General features: G+C 43.6%; 1 protein-coding gene and 1 long non-coding RNA gene across 4 annotated transcripts in view; one reads left to right on the top strand and one right to left on the bottom strand.

The window, feature by feature from the left end:
- The window catches only part of LOC138304487 (uncharacterized), a 77,114-nt gene extending 72,783 nt beyond the window's left edge, over window positions 1-4,331 (bottom strand). Inside the window, exon 1 of the long non-coding RNA XR_011205579.1 lies at window positions 4,246-4,331. This is a non-coding gene — a long non-coding RNA (uncharacterized lncRNA). The remainder of the gene's footprint in view (window positions 1-4,245) is intronic.
- The window catches only part of HTR4 (5-hydroxytryptamine receptor 4), a 1,500,331-nt gene that overhangs the window by 1,343,170 nt on the left and 131,404 nt on the right, over window positions 1-25,757 (top strand). The window lies entirely within an intron of this gene.

Below are 25,757 nucleotides of genomic sequence, written 5' to 3'. Positions count from 1 at the left end.
CAAATGCTAAAACTGTGGTACAAAATGTATGTTTTGACTCAGCTCTGTATGTTCCTGAAAGCTGAGAAAATGGGGTTTTACTGCAGTAAAACGTTCACGTATGTCATGTTTAGGGGAAAAAACAGATAGTTTTATCTGGAGTACTTTTCCCCTATTTTTCACCAAAAAAATACAAAATATTTCTATATTTAGCCTGTTTTCTCAGTCCCCATCAGGAGAATCCACAAACCCAGAGCACTTTTAGAATCCCTGGGTTGTTGGGAAAAAAGGGCACAAATTTGGCATGGATAGTTTATGTGGACAAAACGTTATGGAGACCTAAGGGAGTACTACCTCAAATAGCCAATCTGGGAAAAGTTTAAAGTTTCTACAGATTGCATGAAGAACACAGTGAACTGCATTTGGCAGAGTTATATAGGTCGCTGCAATTTAGTAACACATCTTTCATGTAATAAAAGCGTGCATATAATTTTCAGGGAGCAGCAGACCTATGATTGCAACTTCTCCACAAAACACCACAAAATCCCAGGTGCTCAGTGTTTGTAGGCGTTTGTTACCAAGCACACTGCAGTTTTTACACGTTTAAACAGCAATACAGGTGGAGCAAAGATTCCCTATCAATGTACGACAGACAGAGAGAACAGCAGGCAACTTAAACTTTTAAGCAGTGCCCTGTCTGTGATCAAACTGTTTTAGGCATGGCTCTCTGCTTTTAAGATCTTCCAGATTACAGGGAGTGCAGAATTATTAGGCAAATGAGTATTTTGACCACATCATCCTCTTTATGCATGTTGTCTTACTCCAAGCTGTATAGGCTCGAAAGCCTACTACCAATTAAGCATATTAGGTGATGTGCATCTCTGTAATGAGAAGGGGTGTGGTCTAATGACATCAACACCCTATATCAGGGGTGCATAATTATTAGGCAACTTCCTTTCCTTTGGCAAAATGGGTCAAAAGAAGGACTTGACAGGCTCAGAAAAGTCAAAAATAGTGAGATATCTTGCAGAGGGATGCAGCACTCTTAAAATTGCAAAGCTTCTGAAGCGTGATCATCGAACAATCAAGCGTTTAATTCAAAATAGTCAACAGGGTCGCAAGAAGCGTGTGGAAAAACCAAGGCGCAAAATAACTGCCCATGAACTGAGAAAAGTCAAGCGTGCAGCTGCCACGATGCCACTTGCCACCAGTTTGGCCATATTTCAGAGCTGCAACATCACTGGAGTGCCCATAAGCACAAGGTGTGCAATACTCAGAGACATGGCCAAGGTAAGAAAGGCTGAAAGACGACCACCACTGAACAAGACACACAAGCTGAAACGTCAAGACTGGGCCAAGAAATATCTCAAGACTGATTTTTCTAAGGTTTTATGGACTGATGAAATGAGAGTGAGTCTTGATGGGCCAGATGGATGGGCCCGTGGCTGGATTGGTAAAGGGCAGAGAGCTCCAGTCCGACTCAGACGCCAGCAAGGTGGAGGTGGAGTACTGGTTTGGGCTGGTATCATCAAAGATGAGCTTGTGGGGCCTTTTCGGGTTGAGGATGGAGTCAAGCTCAACTCCCAGTCCTACTGCCAGATCCTGGAAGACACCTTCTTCAAGCAGTGGTACAGGAAGAAGTCTGCATCCTTCAAGAAAAACATGATTTTCATGCAGGACAATGCTCCATCACACGCGTCCAAGTACTCCACAGCGTGGCTGGCAAGAAAGGGTATAAAAGAAGGAAATCTAATGACATGGCCTCCTTGTTCACCTGATCTGAACCCCATTGAGAACCTGTGGTCCATCATCAAATGTGAGATTTACAAGGAGGGAAAACAGTACACCTCTCTGAACAGTGTCTGGGAGGCTGTGGTTGCTGCTGCACGCAATGTTGATGGTGAACAGATCAAAACACTGACAGAATCCATGGATGGCAGGCTTTTGAGTGTCCTTGCAAAGAAAGGTCGCTATATTGGTCACTGATTTTTTTTTGTTTTGTTTTTGAATGTCAGAAATGTATATTTGTGAATGTTGAGATGTTTTATTGGTTTCACTGGTAATAATAAATAATTGAAATGGGTATATATTTTTTTTTGTTGAGTTGCCTAATAATTATGCACAGTAATAGTCACCTGCACACACAGATATCCCCCTAACATAGCTAAAACTAAAAACAAACTAAAAACTACTTCCAAAAATATTCAGCTTTGATATTAATTAGTTTTTTGGGTTCATTGAGAACATGGTTGTTGTTCAATAATAAAATTAATCCTCAAAAATACAACTTGCCTAATAATTCTGCACTCCCTGTATATTACTGGTGCTGGCGGTATTATTACCGACATAACACAGAAAATGTCAAGCATGAGGGTAGTGGACCAAGAATTGCACATGACAGGCATACAGGGGTTCTCTCTAGTTCCCCGTGGGTTCTAAGTGACGCAAATTCACTTTATTACTAAAAACGGGAGCCTGTGTTATCGCCATATGTAAAAGGCCAGGGATGTGACAAATATGGTAACAACCCCGCCACAGGACAAGCGACCAAGAATGGATAGTTTTAAGACCTAAGTTCAGTGCGAGTGAAACTCTTTCCAAAACAGTTTTATGCATGTGTACTTTTTAAACAAAAAAAGTATGTATGCCCGAAACTGGGCATATATTAGCTGGAAACATTAACAAATATGCTCTATTGTGCCCTTTTTTAGCTGCACCCATGCAGAAGAATAGCCAATGTGTTATGGACTCTAATTAGGGTGACCAGACGTCCCGAATTTCCACGGTGTCCCGACGCTTTTGTTCATTTTAAAGAAATGTCCCGGTTTTTGGGGAAAGGTATGCACTCCTTTCATATGCAGCTCTAGAATCTTAAATAATTGAAGTAGTTTATGGGTTTCTGTACGTCTGCTGCTTCCTGCGCATGAGCGTGTGTCTCACGCACATTTACAGGAAAGGCCAGATATAAAAGTGAGACTAAATGCTGTAGTCCTACTTTTATGTCTGACATAACATATGAGGCTCTCTCTGAAGTTGATTGATTAGTAACGAGCCTTAGTGTTAGCACATTTTCTGGAACCTGTAAAACAAAATGAAATGACCATCGGTATAGCCACATATCATGATTTCCAAATATAGTCCATCCATGAAAAAAGAAGAAGAGCCATAATAGACCTCCAGTATGATTCTTCAGTTCTCGTGATTTATTTCAAATGGTTTCATATTCCGTCCTCCAATATATGACAGTATCACTCAGCAACAGCCAAATAACATGTTCATATTGTCCATATGAAACAGCCGAACAGCCAACATGTGTTTCGTCTTGGGGATGACCCCAACGACTTCCTCAGGGCTGAAATTTCATCAAAATGACACCATGTAAGTAAAAATGCTAAAAACAAAATCTGTGTAACCCTCCACCAAAAACCCAGTGGGAAAGGAGAACTAATGAAAAATATTATAGAACACCAACCCCTTTGACTAAAGCACATTCATGTGTAAAGTTCACAAAGTAGTGGTCCGTCATAATCCTTAACAACCACAGGAAGAATTAATCACTGAAGTTAGTAAAAAAACTGCCTGATAACTCATTGAGGCATCTAGTCATGCACCAGACAACACGCAGTTGACATTCGTAGAACTAAAGAAAAAAACTAGAGAAAGAATACGTATAGAGAGAAAGAAATACTAAAAATAAAAATGAAAAAAAGAAAAATATAAAAATAAAAAACAATAAATAAGACATAATAGTGTCGAGGATAGACCCTTGTCCACAACCGTGTTGATCATGCTAATCAATTGTACATAGTTAGTTTGCAATATTACCTGAAAACTCGAAGAGTCGTAAAGATACTCAATTAAATTGACAAATATGTTGATCACCATTACAATCCTTACGTTTTGAAATCGCCAGTCAAACAGCTCAATATTAGTACATCAAAAACACAATCCAAGATGCGTGAGACTGCCAGAAAAAAATCGAAATGAAAGCATCTTAAACATATGAACCGCCATTCTAAAGGTTAAAAATTATATTAAAGCAAATCGATTATCATAAAAGCATCATAAACCTAACTGACACCGTTCAGAGCATAGAAGTTATATCCGTTAGTGGATTGGAGTAAAAGCACCTCGAATGTTTAAACCGCCGAACCGAGTGTAACATTTAAGGTTAATCTCAACATGCCCATCAACCTTAATATATAAAGGGAACAAATCTGATAAATTATTATATCAATTACAGTGACCCAAATCCGAATGACTCACCCGCATAACGATGATCAGAAACTATCAAGTGAAGAAAAGGTGCATTCTAGATGTGTATTGGTTGCGAGTACGCTAACCGATATCAAATGCGGAAATGTCATTTATAAACCAAACCATATCCATAGAAAGCGGACTGCACAACTCATAATAACTTGGATTCCGAAACTAATTTAAGGAACGGAACATCATCAAAGAAAAAATAAACTCCTACAAAATCGCTGATAATATACTACCCCTTCACTCCTAATTCTAAAATAAGTACCTAACAAACGTGTTCAGACTAAGATTTTAGCAGCACGATAGTTCCAACCTAATTCACAGAAATCGAGGAAGGCCAAAAACGTCAGTTCACATTGCAGCAGCTATTTTAAAACATGTGAATCCCAGACTACAATGTATTGTTATAGTAACTAAATCGAATGCTCATCATAATATTTAAATCAGTAAAACCCTATTTAAACAATTAAGAACAAATTTCCCTATCATAAATCATTAGAACCCCATTGTGAAATCTAAATAAAGTTCCAGGCATCATACTTATACCTGTTTCATTATGAAAGAAAAAGTATACCTGCCTGAGGTAGAATGTCTTGCTGGTCTATATATGACATTATATAATAAAGAGTATTCATGGTCACATGATAATTTTTGATTAAATATCACCCATGGGACTAAAGGTAAGAATTGCATAAAAAATATACAAAAATATACAAAACATCATATAGTACAGAAAAAATATAAAGTGCTTCATAATAAATATTGAACAGAAAATAGAAATGATATCAGTAAGTGCAAACTCAAAGTGAATATACCGCCAATCATATCCATGTGATGTTTGAAACAAATGTAACTACACTTAATATGAATCACTTTGTGTCATTTTAGTCTCCCAAGAAATATTCCAATTCCCGATCATATTGAGACCTTCTTCCACTGCTCTAAGGTGCATAACCCATAGTGCCTCCTTTTTCCGTAAGGCGAGTTCCCTGTTACATCCTCTGGGGTCTTTTGGAACATGTTCAACACCATAGAATTCAAAAGTCTTATGAGAACCCACGGCTTCACAACTCGTAATATGAGCCACCACTGGATATCTTTCATTGCCACTCATGAGTGCTCTGGCATGCTCACTAATCCTGGCTTTGAGAGGGCGAATAACACTCCCCACATATATACGGGTACATTTGAAAGAAATTATGTAGATAACAAACGATGTATTACAATTTATGTCTGACTTAATTTTAAAGGTACGTTTCACTGTACTGGAAAACTCTACTGTTATGTCTGACCTGTCCCGTTTTTTTCTTTTCAAAATCTGTTCATCCTAGCCCTAGAGCAAGGAAGGAAATGGACTTTCTGGCTGGTGTGTATTTGAGTTATAAAATACAGACGTAATCAAACCTCAGTGGGCCTCTCCGCCTCTGGGCACTGGTGCCACTTCTCTTGCTGCACCAAAGAAAGCTGAGCCATGCTTCAATGGGGTTTCTGTCGTAGCACAGTTTATGTTTAAAACAAAATGCTAAGAAAGCTAAAAAGGTCTGTGCGAAGTCTGCTTGTGGCTCACAGCCTTTCGTCCGTCCCAGGGAGAGAAACAAATTAGTAACATCGTGTCCACTACCAATAAACTTTATTGGATAAGTAGCCGAATCAGTTTAGTTTAAGACATGGTTTGTAAATGGTGCTAGGTACTACCTTAAATATCGCACGCCCTTGTGGAGGCAGCATTTCAGTCCCAGTTTAAAAGACACACTCCTTTCATCCTTCAGGAAAAGTAACAAAGAAAGGGGAGACGTGCGGCCTCCAACAACCACAGGCTGTCATATTGTGCTTTCCTCCAGCAGGTGTTCACTGGAGGGGCAGGCCCCTTCATCCAGAGCTGGACTGGCCTTTCAGGCAGCCTGGCACTGCCAGATAGCGTTCATGTTACCTTGAAGAGCCAAGGTGTGGACTGGATTCCTGGTCCTGTTGGCCGTGATGAGACCAAACAAGAAAATAGCCCATGCACTAGCCATTCAAGCTCGCCCATATGCCTGATTCCCAGATTGCCCGAAAGGCCGCCCAGCACTGCCTGAGAGAAGGGACAAGAATGAGGAGTCTTCTTGATGTGTCCTGGCCACATCTCATTCCGCTCCACATTGCACGGCTGTGTCACCCGTTCACTTTTACTAGGTGATTTTTCTCGGCCCTGGCAGTATTGGTTTTTGCCTTCAAGAAAGGCCAGGGAGGAGCCATTGCCTCTTAATTGTCTAAAGAGAAAACTGCCTACCATTTACCCTTTGATGACTACATTAAGGTCTCCAGTACATTTAAATGTTTCCTTGATGGGTACAGGAATACATTTTTGTGTCTTTGGCTTAACAAAAAAATTTCACAGGACATACACCCATGGTGAAGAGAGCTACTGAATGCTTTGAAATAATAATACCTTTGGGTTAAATTATTTCTGATTCTTCTTTTAGGTTTTGCTGCATACAGCTTTGCTGCCTGGTTGATCTAATGCCATCAATTATTCAAAAACGTACAATAACAAATTCAGATAGAAATGTGTCTTTGGGTTAGACCCCTTCAGCCAGTGGTTTTCAAGTGCGTTTTATAGTTTGCCATCGTATGAATTGTCTTCCCATGAAGGCCTTGGCATTTTGGATCTGAGTATAAGCTCCCATTTGAGTTGACCCTATGTTTTGGTGATGAAGCTGAAGCAGTCATTTTGCTAGACTAGAGACACTTTGTGCTCTTTCAAGTATTTATTTTGCTTAAACAGCGACATTTAATCACTCTTTTGTGGTGGCCTTTTTGTTTAGGAAGCGTCTTCTGTCTCGATCTCTTAGCCCGGTATAAAGACAAAGGATATTAATTAATCACGCTTGCACGTTCATTTGTGAAACCTTCCTGTGATGAAAATGTTGCTGGATTTATACTTTTAAAAAAAACAAAATAAAGAGGTAATTTCACATAGAGTTTCTAAAAAATGTAACAGAAAGTACTTGCCATATGTCAGACGGTTCAAGTATACAATATTTTGCTATATTTGCCTTTTAAGTTCACAACATGCAATGCAAACTCCATCTTCTAACTTTTTCATAACGTTTTTCGAGGGTGATGCTGAACTCTGCCAATGCAATCTGATAAGGCAAGGGCTCCTTACCTCAGCTCCACATTGTTGTAGCCCTGGAGGTTGTTTCTTTAGATGATAGTTTATTGAGGACAGCTGCAGCAACATACAAAATCACTCAAATTGAACAAAACACTTACCCTAGTAATAAGCCAGACTTATTGGCATTGCCAACGCTTGTTTTAAAACGTGTACCCTGTTGTGCTTTAGTATGACTGTACTTAAGCAGGGTGTGGTCCCTTGATTGTAACAAATGCTTCGCTTGTTGCTGGTACCTTGCAGAAAATGCAGTCGACTGATTACACCTGAATGCATCCTCGCCTTCTTTCCTCGGGTTCAAATGCCTGTCTGCCCGCAAGAGTCCTTTTCATATTGTCATACTGTGAGATGGTGTCATAGATTCATATGGCTCACGAGGTACAAGAGTCCCTTGGTGAACCATCTGCTTTTGTGGGTGCCTGGGGATGCCTGGGACTCAAGGAACCTTTGGCCAGTTTATACAAGAATTTCTTCGATGCCCAGAGAGTGCTGTGGTGGACATGGACCAGCTAGATACGAAAAGCTGCTTTAAGCATGTGTTAAGTGTGATAAAGTCTTCAGCCTCTGCACCGCAAGAGGAGTTAAGTTTCTCTTTCTGAGGCCTCGAATCAACAGGAACCACTCTCATGAGTATTGCGTCGTCCACAAACATTCTGCCTCTTTGTACATGATCTCTAATTCTATCCCTCAGCTCCACACCATCTTCTGCTCTCCGCTCCCTATGGAATAATGGAAGGTTTGTGCTTTAGAAACAGCCAAGCATCCGTACATACTTGTAAATTGCCCTTAGCATCTTAATGCACTGCCGAAGCAACTGTCCACAGCTCGTGGCCTCACCCCCAACTGGTATTATATGTTCGCGACTGCGGTTGAACCCATGAACCGCAGCTTAGATTTTCGGGTGGGCTTGTGTGGAAAAGGGTCGCTCACTTTCACTTAGTGATCGCAACACGAGGCGGTGCTCTCGCGCCCATTCAGTACATATAGGCGCAGATTCTTGTGATTCGTTTCTATAAAGCAAAGTTTGTTTGAGGAGGTATTTTTGAAAGCAGGTGAAACCTAATTAAGAAAAAGCAGTAGCAGATGCGGGCGTCTGGATATTACATTACAAGACGTAAACTAAATTATAGGCTTAATTTGAATTTAATTAACATAGTGAGCACGATGTTGGGATAATAATGTGCAACTAGAACTGTGTAAACCCCTTTTCAAGTTGAGCCGCAGCGGGGGAAATTTGCATTTATATTTTACTATGCAGTATTTAAAATCAACATCTCAGTTTGAAGTGATTAACGCATTTAACATTCAAAATGTCACTAAACGGGAGCACGCAAGGCCCAGTGTTGAGTGAGCCACCGAGGTGCTTTTGGTTTTATTTTCTATTAGACTGCCAGAGTCAGCCAACCGAAAGGCGAGAAAGGACTAGAATTCAACAGCAAGACGGCTTCTAATATTCACGTATTGCAATAGAGTACAGTAGTAGTGGTCAGTGGTGTAGAACTTCAGCAGACCCGTGTAGGACTCTCTCATTTGGCGTCCATTAAACATCCTACTGCACTGTGGGAGTTGTAGTCTTATCTTTTTTTCATTTAAAGAACCAGATTACGATGTTTTGCCTTTTGTTGCCTAGAGACATTCAAATTGGGAATGTTGATGTGCTCAATATCCTTATCCCTCGTTCTTGAGCCCACCTCTGGACAGGGAAAAATAACTCAAAATATGTTGGTAGCTTACTTCGCCTCTTGGTGATACAAAGGTATACCTTACCCAGCAGTATTCCCCTTTTTTCCTCCTGCCCCATGACTGAGACTGAGAGAAAAACCTGTAGTACAACGCCTAAGGGAGCCACATTCGTGCATGAAAAGTGACATGAGCAACGTCTTGTTTGGCAGGTCGGTGTTCTCTATTCCCAAGAGGAGCAGGGTTAGTCCTAATTGCACAAGGCATTCCTATGTCTAGAGTGGCACAGTAGGCAAAAATTATGGGTTGGAATGCTACCCAGAGGGATTGTCAGTAGTATAGATCTTTTGCAACATTCTTCCTATTATCTTTTGTGCGATTGAGGTAACACCATAATCGGTCAAGGGCATGCCCAGATGTGGATCCCTTGCTCAGAACCACAGGATCTAAGTTATATGTCACTGGTAAGACCTAGTAAGGCTGATACAGGTCTGGGTTTGTTTGTGTTCTTTTCTGACAGAAGGTCTTGCCTGGCAGTTTGGGATGGTCTGTTCACATGAGGACCAGGGTCTGATATCCATAAAACAGAACTCTGTCTAGAGTGCCACAATGGGTGAGAAAGAGTAGGTCGGAATGCTCCCCAGCATGATTGCTAGTGGTTTGTACTATTTGTAGGTAGTCATCTAATCACTGTTGGTGTGTATTATTATCATACCCATTCCAAAGCAGGACTAGAATATTGAAGTGTACTCCATTGTTCCTGGTTTCCTGGTGTACAGGATGGTTCAGGCTAGTTTTCAAGTTGAGGAATGTCTATGTTGGATTCTGAAAATTCAATTTAAAATAGAGACCTCAGAAATAATTTTTTCTCCGATCCTAAAGGTAATTACATGATCAGGTCCGTCCACAAGGACACTTTCTTTCACATCCCTGTTGCAGTATACCATATGTTAGTTCCTGAGGTTCTCTTTGTTATGAGAGGGGCATCAGTTCCATGTACTGCCTTTACAATCAAATCTGCCTCAAGGGCACTTACATTGATGAACGCTCTTTTGGTTGCTCTTTTACGTTTTCGAGGATGGTACATCTTCCTGTGTCTTCTTCAATCTGTATCAAACAAAAATGAGCTCAAAAAGATTTGAAAGCTGTACAAAGATAAATAGTTCAAGATTGGATTATTTATCAGTCTAACAAAATGTCACTGACTCCACCGGAAAACCAACTTTATATCGGGCATGCTCCAGAATTGATTAGTGGATGTTGTTCCTTCGATTAAAGGAACAGAAATACTATGATTTTATTATCCATTCATCAATCTCTGGCTGAAGTCCAGTGCCAAATGCTTTGTGCATGTTTCTGGTGCCCTGAGCAACAGTTCATTCTCACCACTTCTAGTTCATCTGCTCAACTGACTCTCACAACTTCAAGAAACTTATTCCAGTGACTGCCCCTCTCTCTATGCATCTGCAGTGGTGGTCAAAACCAGAACTCTTATTCGAAGGTTTGCCTCTTCATCCAGACCTCTAATAGGTGGGAACAAGAGATGCCAACACAATATAATGGGGTGCAACTCTACAGAATCTTTTGCTTTAGGAAGGATGGAGCTATGAGGAGAATTGGTTATCTTCAAACTGGAGGCTACAGTATGCAATTCATCATGTAATTACTCACTTTCAACCAGTCAATGAATATCAACATGTGTGGATAAGACAACCAATCCCATGATGACGGCATACATAAGCAGGCAGGAGGAAACTAGGTCTACATCCCTCAATCTAGCAGCAATAAAGCTAGAGGCCTGAGCATCGCTGAACTTCATTTGCTCTTTCTAAAGACTATCCATATCAGAGGGCAAGACAATCTCCATGCTGGGCATACCCTTCCCACTTAGACTGGCAAAAGAAAAAAGAACAGATGATGGACGGAATGTTGAACAGTGCAGTGTGACTGGGGGTGAATGTTTGCATTGTTCAGCATTCCATCCATCACCTGTTCTTTTTGCATTTGTCGCCCTAAGTGGGAAGGGTATGCCCAGACATGAGTCTCGTGCTCACTGCGCCAATTGATTTAAGCTAGTCTGGCTCATCAAGGGTGATACCCTGAAACAGGTCCTAGGATGCTTGTTTCCAGTCCAGGGAGGATCTGGGTTGGAAAATAGGGCTGGACCATTCCCATGGGGAACAGGGTCAAGACTGATTTGCATATAGTTGGGTCCAAACTGGGGTGACCTGGTGTTAAACTTGGCATCCTTGGCGTGGTCTCCCCTAACTTTGTACCTCTGTTTCCCTAGTTGTTGATGTGCGCTGGACTCTGTTTTTGATGTTTTTGTTACTCTGGGCACTTTACCACTGCTATCCAGTGTTAAAGTGCAAGTGCTCCTATGTAAAATGTATGTGTAATTGGATTTCCATGATTGGAATATTTGATTTACTGGTAAGTCCCTAGTATAGTGCACTAGAGGTGCCCAGGGCCTGTAAATCAATTGCACTGGTGGGCCTGCAGCACTGGTTGTGCCACCTACATTAGTAGCCCTGTAAACCTGGCCCAGACCTGCCATTGCAGTGTCTGTGTGTGCAGTTTTAAACTGCCAATTCGAATTGGCAAGTGTACCCTCTTGCCAGGCCTAAACCTTCCCTTTTCTTACATGTAAGCCACTCCTACGGTAGGCCCTAGGTAGGCCCATGGGCAGGGTGCAGTGTATGTTTAAGGTAGGACATATACTAATGTGTTTTATATGTCCTGACAGTGAAGTACTGCCAAATTCAGTTTTCACTATGCAAGGCCTATCTCTCTCATAGGTTAACACGGGGGCTACCTTTAAATATGATTAAAGTGTAGATTCCCTTTGGGAGCAGATAGACATGTGGAATTTGGGGTCTCTGAACTCACAATTTAGAAATACATCTTTTAGTAAAGTTGTTTTTGAGATTGTGTGTTTGAAAATGCCACTTTTAGAAATTAGGCATTTTCTTGCTTAAGCCATTCTGTGACTCTGCCTGTTTGTGGATTCCCTGTCTGGGTCAGTTTGACAGTTGGGCTGTTCGCACCTCTCTTTGGAGAGTGACATAAAGGGAGCTGGGGTGTAGCCTGCATATCTTGATGAGCTATCCGTGCTAGGAGGGAGGGGAGAAGTGGTCACTTATACCTGAAAGGGCTGTGCCTGCCCTCACACAATACAGTCTCCAACCCCCTGGTGTGTGTCTGGGGCCTGGCCTAGGCAAGGCAGGATCTCACAAACAAGAGAGACTTTCCTTTGAAGTAGGCCTACTTCAAAGGCCAAAATGGGAATAAGAAGAGCACCCAAACCCCTGAAAATTAGATCACTTTTGGACATCAAGAGGAACCTCTGCCAAGGAGAAGAGCTGAAGAGCTGAAGACAAGTGCTGCCCTGCATGTGACTGTGCTTTGTGGAGCTATCCTGCAGTTGCTGCTTCTGCCTGTGAAAGGGGACAAAGACTGGACTTTGTTGTGCATTCCTTCTTGTGAAGAAATATCCAAGGGCTTGACCTGAGCTTTCCTCCTATTGAAGTCTCAGGGCCATCAAAGACATCCCCTGCCAGCACCTGGACTCCCTGCTGAGACTTCTGCCCTGCCAAGGGGTGCCCTATCCAGTCCCTGGGCCCTTGAAATGTGAAGCTGGCAGCCAAAGACTGAAAATCCACGCACAGACAGCAGTGCAGGGAAATTTTAGATGCACCTTCCGAGACGCGGCTGAGAAACAATGTGCTGACGGCTTCGTGGCTGAAATCTACGCTACACCTGCATCGTGGCTGGAAGATTGAAGCAACGCGGCTGGAGAGACGACACGCAACACCCGTTACGAAGGCTGATAATGATGCAAGCCCCATGCAGCACAGTTTTGTGATACCGTGCGATTGGATTTTCAACGCCACATCGCTGGGCACAGTAAAACAACGCAAAGCCCGTCTGGACCCAAGGGTGGCTGTCCGGATCAACGCATCACTCTCCTGCAGAGAGAAAAAAGAACGCACTCCGGCCCGACCAGAGGAGGAACGACGCACGGTCTCACTTGTGAGTGAGACATTGACGCATCGCTGGCCTTTTCCGATGCACACTTGCCCGTGCAGTGTTATTTTGACGGAACCTAGGTACTTTTTCACGCTAACAGTGTTAGCACTGCATTCTGAGGATTTAAGACTCTTTTTGATTTTCAATTCATAACTTGACTTGTGTATGGTGAAATTTTGTCGTTTTGGTCTTGTTTTGTTTAGATAAATATTACCTAGTTTTCCAAACCTGTGTTGTGTCCTTTTGTAGTGTTTTCACTGAGTTACTGTGTGTGTTAGTACACATACTTTAAACCTGGCCTCTGAAGTTAAGCCTGCCTGCTTGTGCCAAGCTACCAAGGGAGTGAGCTTGGGTTAATTAAGGGTGATTCTCCTTTACCCTGACTAGAGTGAGACCAACAAAGACTTCAACTGTTCAAGAAAATCTTTGTGCATCGAAAAATTGACGCAACGCCTGCAAAAAGCTACATAAAGCCTGTAGCATAGCTGAGAAATCGCCGCACCACCAACCGGAATGACGCAGCACCAACTTCCTGACTGGAAATTCAACACTGCACCAGCCTTGTGATAGAAAATTAGATGCATCGCCTACCAGATCGACTCAGCTCCTGCTCCTTCTACCAGCACACCAAGGATTTTCAACGCATCATCCTTGGGTGCCAAAATATCCCTACATCACAGTGAGTAACCAAGACTGCGCATCTAAAAAACTTTGCAACGACTTGCAACGTGGAAAGAATAGACACGTCATCTGTGCCACGTCGTAAAATCCTACACAACACCTTATTTTCACTCATCACCTCGGCGGTCTACATGGATTGGTCTTCTTGGATATCCCAGGTACTGTGTCTTACAAACAAACAACTATTGATTTCTAAGGATTGAGGCTCTTTTAAACCTTTTAAAAGCTGACATTGCAACTTGTGCTTATGGGATCTGTGTCGTTTTGACCCTATTTATTCAGATAAATATTATCTATTTTTCTAAACTTGTGTGGTGTATTATTGTGGTGTTTTCACTGTGTTACTGTATGATTAATTGCACAAATACTTTACACATTGCCTTTTAAGTCTGACTGCTCAGTGCCAAGCTACCAGAGGGTGGGCACAGGATAATTTGGATTATGTTGTGACTCACCCTGACTAGGATTGTGGTTCCTACTTGGACACTGGTGTGTACCTCTGCCAACTAGAGATCCCATTTCAAACATTAGTGATTAGCGATGAGGATAGGACTTGTGTTTGTGCAGTGTCATACAATAGCTATGTGTACACTACCTAACCACAGTTAAAGGTCAATTTGATTTGTTTTCTTTTTGCTACAATATTCCTGCTTGACGTTCTTTAATCAATCCTAGACATCATGTCTCTGGATGGGTCCATGAGTGGAGCTTGTGATTTTGACTTGGCTAAGCTGGGTGGATACACGGATAACCAGTTGAAGGGCTTTTGCAAAGGGATGGGAGTACCTATCTGTGGAGCCTCTAAGTAGGAGGACTACCAATAGGTGCTGAGGGCCTGTTCAGAATCCGGCTCACACAAGCATGATGAGTTGGGGGAGCAAGTTGATGGCCTCCAGAGGAGCTGCCAACAGCAGTAGGGGATGACACCCCAGGATTTCTTCCTCCTACGAGACCAGCAGGCAATGTCTCCAGTCACAGCCCGACCGCAGAGGAAAGGAGGGAGGAGAGAGAATTCCAGCTGTAGTTGGCAAGGTTAAAAATAGAGACAGAAGAGAGGAGAGCTGAGGCTGAAAAAGAGCCTTAGCAGAAAAGAAACTTATCTTGGCTCATGAACTGAGTCTGAAAGAGCTGGGGCTCAAATCGAGGCAGTCTGAATCCAGCAGTGATGGTGGCAGCATGCATACAGGACCTGATGGAGACAAGAAAGTTCATGTATACAAAGATTTGGTGCCAATGTATGTGGTGGGAGATGATATTGACAAGTGTTTTTCTGCTTATGAAGTTGCACTGAGGGCACATGGGGTTCCTGAAGAGCACTGGGGAGGGCGGGCCTATGGAAACACGTGCCAACACGTGGGAGGGACATACCTCTAACATTAGAAGTTGGGGACCAGACCAAGTACACACCTATGAAAGCCATTTTGATTGCCAAATTTGGACTGACCCATGAGAAGTATCACCAGAGATTTAGGGAGTGTAGCAAGCTCCCCAACCAACCAAACCTGGGTAGACTATTGATTTTTTCAGTAAGGCACTGAATGTCTGGGTGCAGAGCAGGAAAGTCAGTCATTATGCTAGGTTGTTCAATTTAATCACATGCTCAGTATTTGCTTTACACAGTTGTGCCACCACTTAGCTGACAGTAAGCTGACTGATCCCAGGAAGCTTGTTGAGGAGGTGACCTCTGGGCTAGCATCAGAGTGTCCTAAAAGGTATCTGTGGGGGAGGGGGTACCCACAAGGTGGTCAGGGTTCCCATTAGAAGAAAGAGGAGGTAGAATAACTTAAAAATAAGATGTTCTCTAAAGGCTCCAAAAATATTTCCCAAGGGAATAGTGGAAACCAGTCCCAGTCTGATCCTAAGAAGAAAGGGTTCTTTGATGATAAGACAGGGAGGTTTGTATCCCAATGTACAGAGTGGTACATGTATGGTCACTCTAATGGTATCCAAATGTCCAAAGAGGGCACAGCCCCCCACTGGTGGGCAGACATCTGGGTTGGCTAGTATAGCATGCAGGGAGGAGGTAGTCCCAGTTAGTTTTGGGGAACAGACAGAGGTAACCCTAGTGTCCATGGGGGAAGGATAAATGGTTTCAAAAGCCCACATGACTGCCAATACTTCTAAGTATAGGCAGTGGGTCACCATTAATGGAAAACTGGTGGAGGCTCTGCGTGACACAGTAGCCAGCATGACTACTGTCAAGGGTCAGTTGGTGTCAATAGATCAGGTCCTGCTGATCACATTTCACCAAGCCATAGTCACTGACAATCGAGAGAGCCATCTGCCAGTGGCTCTGGTTTCCTTTGAGTGGGGGGTGTCTGTGGTACTCTAAAAGCATCTGTGAGTCCTGCAATGCCTGTAGATTGTCTATTAGGAAATGACCTAGGCACACTTCCTGAAGGGAGGTAGAGCTCAGGTCTCACTTCGAAATGATAGGATTGCCTGAGTGGGTCTGTAGGACCACACAGTCCATGGCTGCCCATGAGGGAAGTCAAGGGCATCTGGAGCCTGGAAGAATGGCCCAGACAGCTACCAAGGAGATGGGAAAGGGGCGTAGGAAACTGGTCCCAGAAGTTCCCGCAGTGGAGGTTGACGGGGTCCCTGAGGAGAAGGCCCCTGAGCCAACAGGAGAGGACATTGCCGCCCTAGGTGACCTACCTGAGCTTGCTGGCTGGCAAGTGGAGGGGGGGCCCACCATGGAGGAATTCTGCAAAGCACAGAAGAAGTGTTCCACTCAGCCCATGCAGCAGGTGGAGCCTCTAGGGAACTCCTAATTTACTGGGAGAATGATCTCCTCTATAGTGAGCCTAAGGCTCTGGGTACTGGTGCAGCACATGTGCTGGTTGTCCCTCAGTGTTACTGGGCCTTTCTACTGGGTTTGGCTCATGACATACCCTTGGCAGGACATTTAGGGCAGGACAAGGCTTTTTGCCAGGCTTGTCACTCACTTTTATTGGTCCCGAATGAGGACAACCTCAGATACATTCTGCACGTTCTGTCCTACCCACCAGGCCAGTGGGAAGTCAGGGAAGAAGCTGAAGGCTCCCCTGATCCCACTTACCATTGTTGACAGCCCCTCTGAGAGGGTGGGCGTCAAAATCTGGTCAATTGGACCCAAATACAGCCCTAGGCAACAGGTTTATCCTGGTGTTGGTAGACCGTGCCACCTGCTACCCAGAGGCAATCCCTCTGAGGACGATGACTGCACCGATGGTGACCAGAACCTTGATTGGGTTCTTTACCCAAGTGGGGTTCCCCAAAGAGATAGTATCGGACAGGGGCACTAACATCATGCCTACATATATGAAGTCCATGTGGGATGAGTGTGGTGTAACCTACATGTTCAACACACCCTATCACTTCAATCCAGTGGTCTAGTTTAAAGGTTCAACAAGACCTTGAAGGGAAAGATCACAGGCCTACCCGAGGCCATGAGGTGTAAGCGGGAACTTCTCTTGCCATGCCTTTTCTTTGCTTACAGAGAGGTGCCCCAGAAGGGAGTAGGGTTTAGCCCCTTTGAGTTTCTCTATGGTTACCCTGTCAGGGGGCCATTAAGCATTGTTAAGGAGGAGTGGAAGAAGGCTCCCACAAACCCCCTCCAGGATGTGGTCATCTGCATGTTGGCCCTCTGCAACCAGAGGTAATGAAACACTGGTACGACCAGAAGGCCACTCTGGTGGAGTTTCATCCTCGAGACAAAGTATGGGTCATGGAACCAGTAGAGCCTAGAGCTCTCCAGGGTCGCTGGACTGGCATATATGAGATAAAGGAGCCTAAGGGCTGGTCACTTACTTGGTGGACCTCCAGACCCCTAGGAATCCCCTAACAGAGTGAAGCCTCACTGTGAGAGGTCTGAAGTCAGAATGCTTCTAGTGACAAATGAGGGTTTGGAGGGAAAGAGTGAACCTCTCCCTAACATCCTATTTGCACAGGAAGGTGATGGATCTGTGAAGGGTGATAATCTCTCTGACTCCCTGACCCTAGATCGGCGAGGTGACTGTTACCAGTTAGTGGAGCAGTTTCCTCCCTGTTTCCCCTCACCCCTGGACGGACACAACTGTGTGTCCATAATATTGACACAAGAGACAGTCCTCCTGTAAAGAACAAAATGTACAGGTTGTCAGACACGGTGAAGGCCAGCATCAAGGATGAAGTTGCCAAGATGCTAGCTTTAGGGGTGACTGAAACCTCTAACAGTCCTTGGGGCAGCCCAGTGGTATTGGTACCAAAGGATGCCCCACTGGGGGCCAAACCAGAACTTCGATTCTGTGTGGATTAACGAGGTCTCAATTCCGTCACTAAGACTGACGCACAACCCATCCCCGAGCTGATGAGCTCATTGACAGACTAGGCTCTGACAAATTCCTCAGTACCTTTGATTTAACATCAGGATACTGACCGATTTCCTTGACTAAGGGGGCAAAAGAGAGGTCAGCATTTTCAACCCCTGAGGGACATTAATAGTTCCGGGTGATTCCCTTTGGCTTAACGAATGCCCCTGCTTTCTTCCAATGGTTGGTTAACAGGATCCTGGCTGGTAAAGAGGCATTCTGTGCTGCCTACTTAGACAACATTGCCATCTACAGTGCCAGCTGGGATGAACACTCGATCCACCTCCAAGAGGTGATCCAGGTGCTGCAACGGGCAAGACTGAAAATCAAGGCCAATAAGTGATAGATTGGGCAGGGTTCTGTGGTGTATGTGGGACACCTAGTAGGTGGTGGCAAGGTGCAGCCCTTTCAGACCAAGATTGAAACAATCAAGGCCTGGCAACCACCTAGAACTCAAACTGAAGTAAGGGCCTTCCTAGGCCTCACTGGTTACTACCGCATATTTTTTAAGGGACAGTGCACCATGGTGGCCCCTTTAACTAAACTGATGTTGATAAAGCAGCCCAGGTTGATGATATGGACAGAGGCTTGTTAGAAAGCATTTGATTCTCTCAAGGAAGCCATGTGCACAGCACCTGTCCTCAGCGCCCCTGATTACTCCAAAGAATTCAGAGTGCAAACAGACACTACAGAGCATGGCATAAAGGCAATGCCATAAGGAAAAGGTGGTAAATGGGGTGGATAAAGGCAGTCTTAGCACAGCTAAATGAGGAGGGCCTAGACCAACCTGTAGCCTTCATTAGCAGTATTGAGGTCGCAAGCTGTGAGGGACCCTTAGGGCACAGCAGATTCTTTGTTGCAGGGCACAGGGTGGCTGGTTCCGGATCAAATTGTTAGAGCAAACATAAGAGCACTACCGGGATGGCCTGAGCGGGCTAGTTTGATGCTTGCTATGGCACAGGGAGCTTGTGCCATTTCTCCAACCCGGCAGTGTAGCTGGGTTGCAGAAATGTAAGTACGCATGTCGGGCTGGCCGGCCTAAGACAGCTAGCCAAACGGACATGTGCCCACCATTCCTCCTCCCTATGGCCTGGCCCTGCCCCGCCTTAGACAGGCTGTCAGACAGTGTTCAGTAAAATTATAATAAAATTATTTTAATAACATTTTATTTGTCTCTGTCTAACAGACCAGGGGGAGGAGCCACCTGGAGTGGAAACGCTACCTATATCTATTCGTATCATCAAAGAATACACAACCTCTCAGGTTTTGCTCTCGATTTCCTGTTCCAGGTGTTTGGGAAATGTAGATTTTATGTGTACCTTGGAGACTTTATCTTCTTTTTGGCCTTCCTCCTATTCCTTTTATTCTTTACCTTCTTCTGAGAATTCAAGATGTGATTGTGACCCTTCCTTTCTGGTCTTGCAGAGCTTGGTTTCCTCCATTGCAATCCTTCGCTCTGTCTCCTCCTTGGAAAATTCCCCACTTGCCCTCTCCTCTTCAATATTTGTCACTGTCAGTCTAGGGAACGAAAGAATCTGGCTACAGAGTAAATGCATCCTTGTTAACCTTGCTGAAACCATCTAGACATCCAGACATTTTTCTACTCTAAAAGCATACTGCATAGATTGGGGAAAGTTTTAAAACATATGTTCTCTAGATCTCTTTCCCACTCCTATTATCTGTGACCTTTCTTCTGTACTTTATTATCTGTATGAATGGTTTGAGAGCAGTCCTGCATCATCAACCTTTAAGGCACAAGGAGCAACAATTACAACTTGTCACAATCTTTGAGTGTGGGGGTGTTGGCAAAGATGACTCTTTTGGCTATAAATTTCAAATGTTTTTTTTCTATTTCTAGATCCTTGGTGCATGCATCTTTTTCTCCTTGTGATTTATATATTTTGTTAAATTCCATTAGGGGTCTCCCTCTGAAACATTTGTTTCTGCCAGGTTGAAATTGACCAATAAGGTATGTTATCTCTGATGGAAATAATGTTGGCACTCGGGATTGGTGAGCGGGTCACTCTTTTAACAGTTCCCCTTTCTTGACATTTTTGAGGATTATATCATTTTAAACCTGCTGTTTTTCAAAGCTGGTGTCAATGTCCATGGGGTTTCAGAAATCATATTATGGACCACCAGGTACTCCCACTTCTCTTCTTCAGAGCTTTATAGAAGTCTTCTCAAATATGGTAATTACTCACTCTAATTTCTTCATTCTGGGGGACCTTAACTTTTGGGCAGATGAGACTCATCCTCCCCTTTTAAAGAACGACAGGGCTCATGTGAGGTTATGGGGTTACCACAATGTGTGTTAGCCCAACCCATCGGCCTTCAGTCCCAGCAAACAGCCCCTAGTCTGACTACTCCAAAAAATTCTAAACACTCTATCTTGTGTAAGGAGAGTAACTCTTGATTAGATACCTCAGTATCCAGACCCAGTGTGACTCAAACTGGCCCGGTTGCTCTGGAGGATCAAGGTAAAATGTTTGATGTGTTTGAACCTATTTCTAAAGAACATTTTTGATCCATTGCTGGATTGACCCCATCAGGCTCATTTCTTGATTCTGTACCACCTAGGATATGGAAAGATCTGGAAGATGAGTTTACCCCCCTACATATTATTCAACCAGACTTTGGAGACAGGGCAGGTACTCTTAATGTGGAAGAAGTCCACTGTCACTCCCCTTTTAAAGAAACCCACAGCAGACCACTTGACGTTGAGCAACTTTAGACCTATGTTATTCTTTCCTTTCCCTGTGTAAATCCTGGAGCACTATGTTAGCATGAAGCTGTTGTAATACCTGGAAACACATTCTCTTCTAGAAGATGAACAATTCGGGTTCAGACCTGGACATGGCACTGAGTCTGCCCTACTCGTTGCCATGGCCGAGTTGCATATGGCAGTAGACAAAGCTCAGCTGACAGTCTTGGTTATGCTAGATTTGTCAGCTGCCTTTGACAAAGTCAGTCACAAAATCCTTGATAGGTTAGTTGAAATCCGTGTAGAATGAAGAGTTCTGAAGTGGATGGAATCCTATCTGTCTGTCCGGTCTCAAGCTGTCCCTTGCCCCCCCTACCATTCAGACCTTAAATGTCTATGTCATGGAGTCTCACAGGGCTTGGCACCAAGTCCAGTTTTGTTCAATGTTCACATGAGGCCACTGATTTCTTTGATAAAGGCTCATGACAGCTGATTCTCTTTCTGAATCACTTACAGCAAGATTCGTTGGTGGTCTTTCAATACTGTATTTTAGATATTGTCAACTGGATTAATTCTAACTCTCTTAAATTAAATGGGGACAAAACCAAAATCCTATGCTGTTTGGCTAGTATAATTCCTATGGAGCTTCCCCCTATCTTCTGGCCTCTACCTACAAACAAAGAAGCGCATCCTTCAAGTGCAGTCTGTAACCTGGGGATTCTATTTGATGATAAACTCTCTTTGAATGGGCATATCACCAAAATCACAGGCACTAGTTTTGCGCTCCTAAGGGGCCTTAGGAAAGTGTTACCTCTCCTACCCACTGATGCCAAAGCCACCATTATGCGTAGCATCATATTTCATAGGATGGATTATTGTAATGCCCTCCTACTTGGAGTCCTAGACAATCTGGTCAGCAGACTGCACAGAGTTCAAGTGGCAGCAGCTAAATTGGCCTTAAAGAGATCCCACAGATTATTGGAGGCTAAGGCCTCGAGGGATTTACACTGGCTCCCAATTAGACAGAGGATTTCAAAGCCATGTGTATCATGTCTAAAGCCCTGCATGGAAATGGCCTGCAATGGTTACAACGTAGACTGAAGACTCCTGGGAGATGCCCCGCTCAAACTGCTAATGTGGTTGCCACAAGCAAATTACACAAGATCAGGTAAGGTGGCTGTGCCTTCAAAATTAAGGTAACTCAGATCTAGAATAAACTACCTCATAATCTTAGATCATCCACTGATTTACTACCTTTGAGGAATGCTTTAAAGACCAGGCGTTTTCCAAATTAATATTACATGCTAGCATTCTCGGCCTCCCTCTAAGTGCTTTCTATTGTTATCTGCATGCTCTATCTCTATTTGCTTTCTATGCCAGGATGCCAGTTTCAGCAACAGTTTGCGCTTTACAAATTAAATAAATAAATAAATATTAACTGTGTTTTGCCCCTCTTACTCATCTCAGGAAATGTTTTTGCTTTTGCTTATCTCAATAGATATCAACAGAGAAGTATTGATATATGTGGATAAAGCCATATCCAAGCAAGTTTATTCCTATTTACATTACAATAGGGATCTGATCCACTATTCTGTAGCCCACTCCTGGTCAGGTTATACTCTGCATAAAGCTATCCACAGCTGATCCAGTAAATATGTTTCAGCGTCCTAGGCAGAGTTTAGTGTGTTTCTTATTCATAAATTTGTAGAGCAAGTATTAAGGCCTCACCAGATACTTTCAGCAACTATTATTGTATTCAGGATCTGAGGTAGAAAGGTTGTTCTTTTGGATAAGGGGTGATGAGTACAGTTTTGTCTTAAACTATATATATATATATATATATATATATATATATATATATATATATATATATATATATATATATATATATATATATATATATATATATACCTAATTCTATTTGTTTGCATTAACTTCCAAAAATGATCAGTTTTTGAGTTATTATTGGCTTTCAAATAATAATTCTCATACTTAAACATCCAAAGGTCAGAATGGCTTTGGTATATGTCAAAAGTAATGACTCTACCAAGGACGAGAATTGTAAGAATACTGTTTCAGTCACTTATTGGTGATCTTCATTATCCAAAGTCTTTCCTACCCATCCTTATAGCAGTCGTTATGACCTGCCCAGCCTCCTTTAGTTGTTGGCCTTTGTATGGTCTTGTTAATGTCAGAAAGAATGCAGGATAAATTACACCTTTATGTCTCCTAAATGGCTGGCTATTGACCAACACATTTCAGCTCTTTTTAGGTCGAGCCCACAAGCTCTCTGATGTGTTGTAATCTATCTGTGGGCTTTTAACCACACCCACTGAACGCCAATCACTATCACTCGTACTGGGCTTGCCTTAAAAAATCCTTTATCATCATTGGTAGATGCTTTACTTTTGTCCCTCCTTGGGGCGGTTTTGTTACCGCCTTGGCCATCAACCCTGTTACATGGATAATTGCACGTTTGCAGATACGTTTGACTGCGAGCAAACTTTTCCATTTGTGACTCTCCTTCGCACTCACGCTCATGGCAGCCATGGCGCTTTGAATTGGCTTACTTATGTCAACTGTTTTACTTTTCACTTTCAATTTATGTGGCAAGAAAAGTCCGGTTAGGAATTTACAACGCTAATAGCTCTAACTCGAGCACAAGCGAGACCCATTGCATTGCAAATGCTTGTTTTCTCCTGAAGTGGGATCACCTCAAAAGTAATGACAGTGAAAAGGACAAGCAATAGTAACGATAATGATGATTACTGGTGAGTAATTGAAACATAGCTACTGAGATGGAGGATCTGAGGCCCTGATTTATACTTTTTGATGCAAATCTTAGTTAGCGAAGGTTTGCGTCAAAATGTTTACCGCCGGCTAGCGCCATTCCTGGACGCCAGCTGGCATCATACTTAAGGAATGACGCTAGCTGGCGGTAAGGCCCTGTTAGCGTCAAAATAAATGATGCTAATCGGGTGGGGGAGGCGTAGGGGAAACAGGAGGTTGTGCGACAAAGAATGGGGCTAGTCAGGTTAGAGTCAGAAAAAAGACTCTAACCTGACTAGTGTCATTTTTTGATGCACAACTCCCTTAGTAAAGACAGGAGTCATGCACCCCTGCCCAATGGCCATGCCCAGGGGACTTGTGTCCCCTGGGCATGGCCATTGGGCACAGTGCCATGTAGGGGGGCCCAAGTTGGGCCCCCCATGGAACTTTTAAAAATAAAAACAAAAACTTACCTGGACTTACCTGGGATGGGTCTCCTCATCCTTAGGTGTCCTCCAGGTGTGGCTGGGGGTGGCTGGGGATGTCCTTGGAGGCAGGGAAGGGCACTTGTGGACTGCTTCCATAGTCTGCAACCATGGAAATTAGCCCACAGGTCCCCTAACGCCTGCCCTGACCCAGGCATTAAATAATGGCGCTAAACAGACTTAGAGACGCCTACCCAGCATCTCATTAACGCAAGGTAGGTTTCCATAGTAAAAAAATGACGTTAACTCCAATATTTTGACGCTAGACGGTCTAAAAAAAATGACTTAAATCCGGTGCAAAGAGAGTATAAATATGCCTCTAAGTGATCTAAGTCCAGCTTCAGTGCTGCTTGGCCCACAAGCCTCCACCACACGCATAGTTGTAAATGTCATTGCTGCCAATCCAGACTGCGCCCACACGGGCCCTGCGACCTCTTCTCACCTCCAATCTCTGTTCCTCATCCGGCAACCTACATTTTAAAACGTACGTGGAAGGGGAGGAAACGTGCAAATAAACAGAGGAACATGTTTTCTAAGAATACAGATAGATATCTCAATGAAAGCAAAATGAAGGAGCAGTGCAGTATGGCTTCCTTTGAGAGGCCTGGAGTACACAAGCCGCGCCACCCACTCGGCACACATGGTTGAGTGGGCTGTTGTTTACGCGAAAGTGAAGCCAGTTATTTATTCATACATGAATACATAAGAGCCATCCGAATATGGGAAGCATCTGAAATTTTGGATCGCTCTAAAGAGCCACATCTTTGAATGAACAACTAATCAGTCCCTTTCTCTCTCTCTGTTAAATAAGGAGGATGGTTCATGCTATGATCGTTCATATAAAGAGGCGTCTACAGGCTTTTGTGTTTTCTATGGCTCTTAACTGCTCGTTCCAATTGTGAGACATTCAGACAGACCTGTTTTTAAGCCAACATCGTTTTGCATTTTGGGACATGCAGGCTTCCTTGCACGACATCTAGGGGCATATTTATACTCCGTTTGCGCCGAATTTGCGTCGTTTTTTTCGACGCAAATTCGACGCAAAACTAACTCCATATTTATACTTTGGCGTTAGACGCGTCTAGCGCCAAAGTTCATGGAGTTAGCGTCATTTTTTTGCGTGAACACCTTCCTTGCGTTAATTATATGCAAGGTAGGCGTTCCCGTCTTAAAAAATGACTCCGATGCATATGCGTCGTATTTATACTCCCGGGCAAAAATGACGCCCGGGAGTGGGTGGGTCTAAAAAACCCGCATTTGCGCCGGATTTTAGCGCCTGGGTCAGGGCAGGCGTTAAGGGACCTGTGGGCTCAGAATGAGCCCAGAGGTGCCCTCCCCTGCCCCCAGGGACACCCCCTGCCACCCTTGCCCACCCCAGGAGGACCCCCAAGGATGGAGGGACCCACCCCAGGGACATTAAGGTAAGTTCAGGTAAGTATTTTTTTGTAATTTTTTTTGTGGCATAGGGGGGCCTGATTTGTGCCCCCCTACATGCCACTATGCCCAATGACCATGCCCAGGGGGCAGAAGTCCCCTGGGCATGGCCATTGGGCAAGGGGGCATGACTCCTGTCTTTGCTAAGACAGGAGTCATTTCAATGGGGGATGGGCGTCGTAAAAAAATGGCGCAAATCGGGTTAAGGCGATTTTTTTGCCTCAGCCTGACTCGCACCATTTGTGGAT

The sequence above is a fragment of the Pleurodeles waltl genome, chromosome 7, assembly GCF_031143425.1.
Source record: "Pleurodeles waltl isolate 20211129_DDA chromosome 7, aPleWal1.hap1.20221129, whole genome shotgun sequence".
NCBI lineage: Eukaryota > Metazoa > Chordata > Amphibia > Caudata > Salamandridae > Pleurodeles > Pleurodeles waltl.
This window is presented reverse-complemented; position numbering and strand designations above follow the sequence as displayed.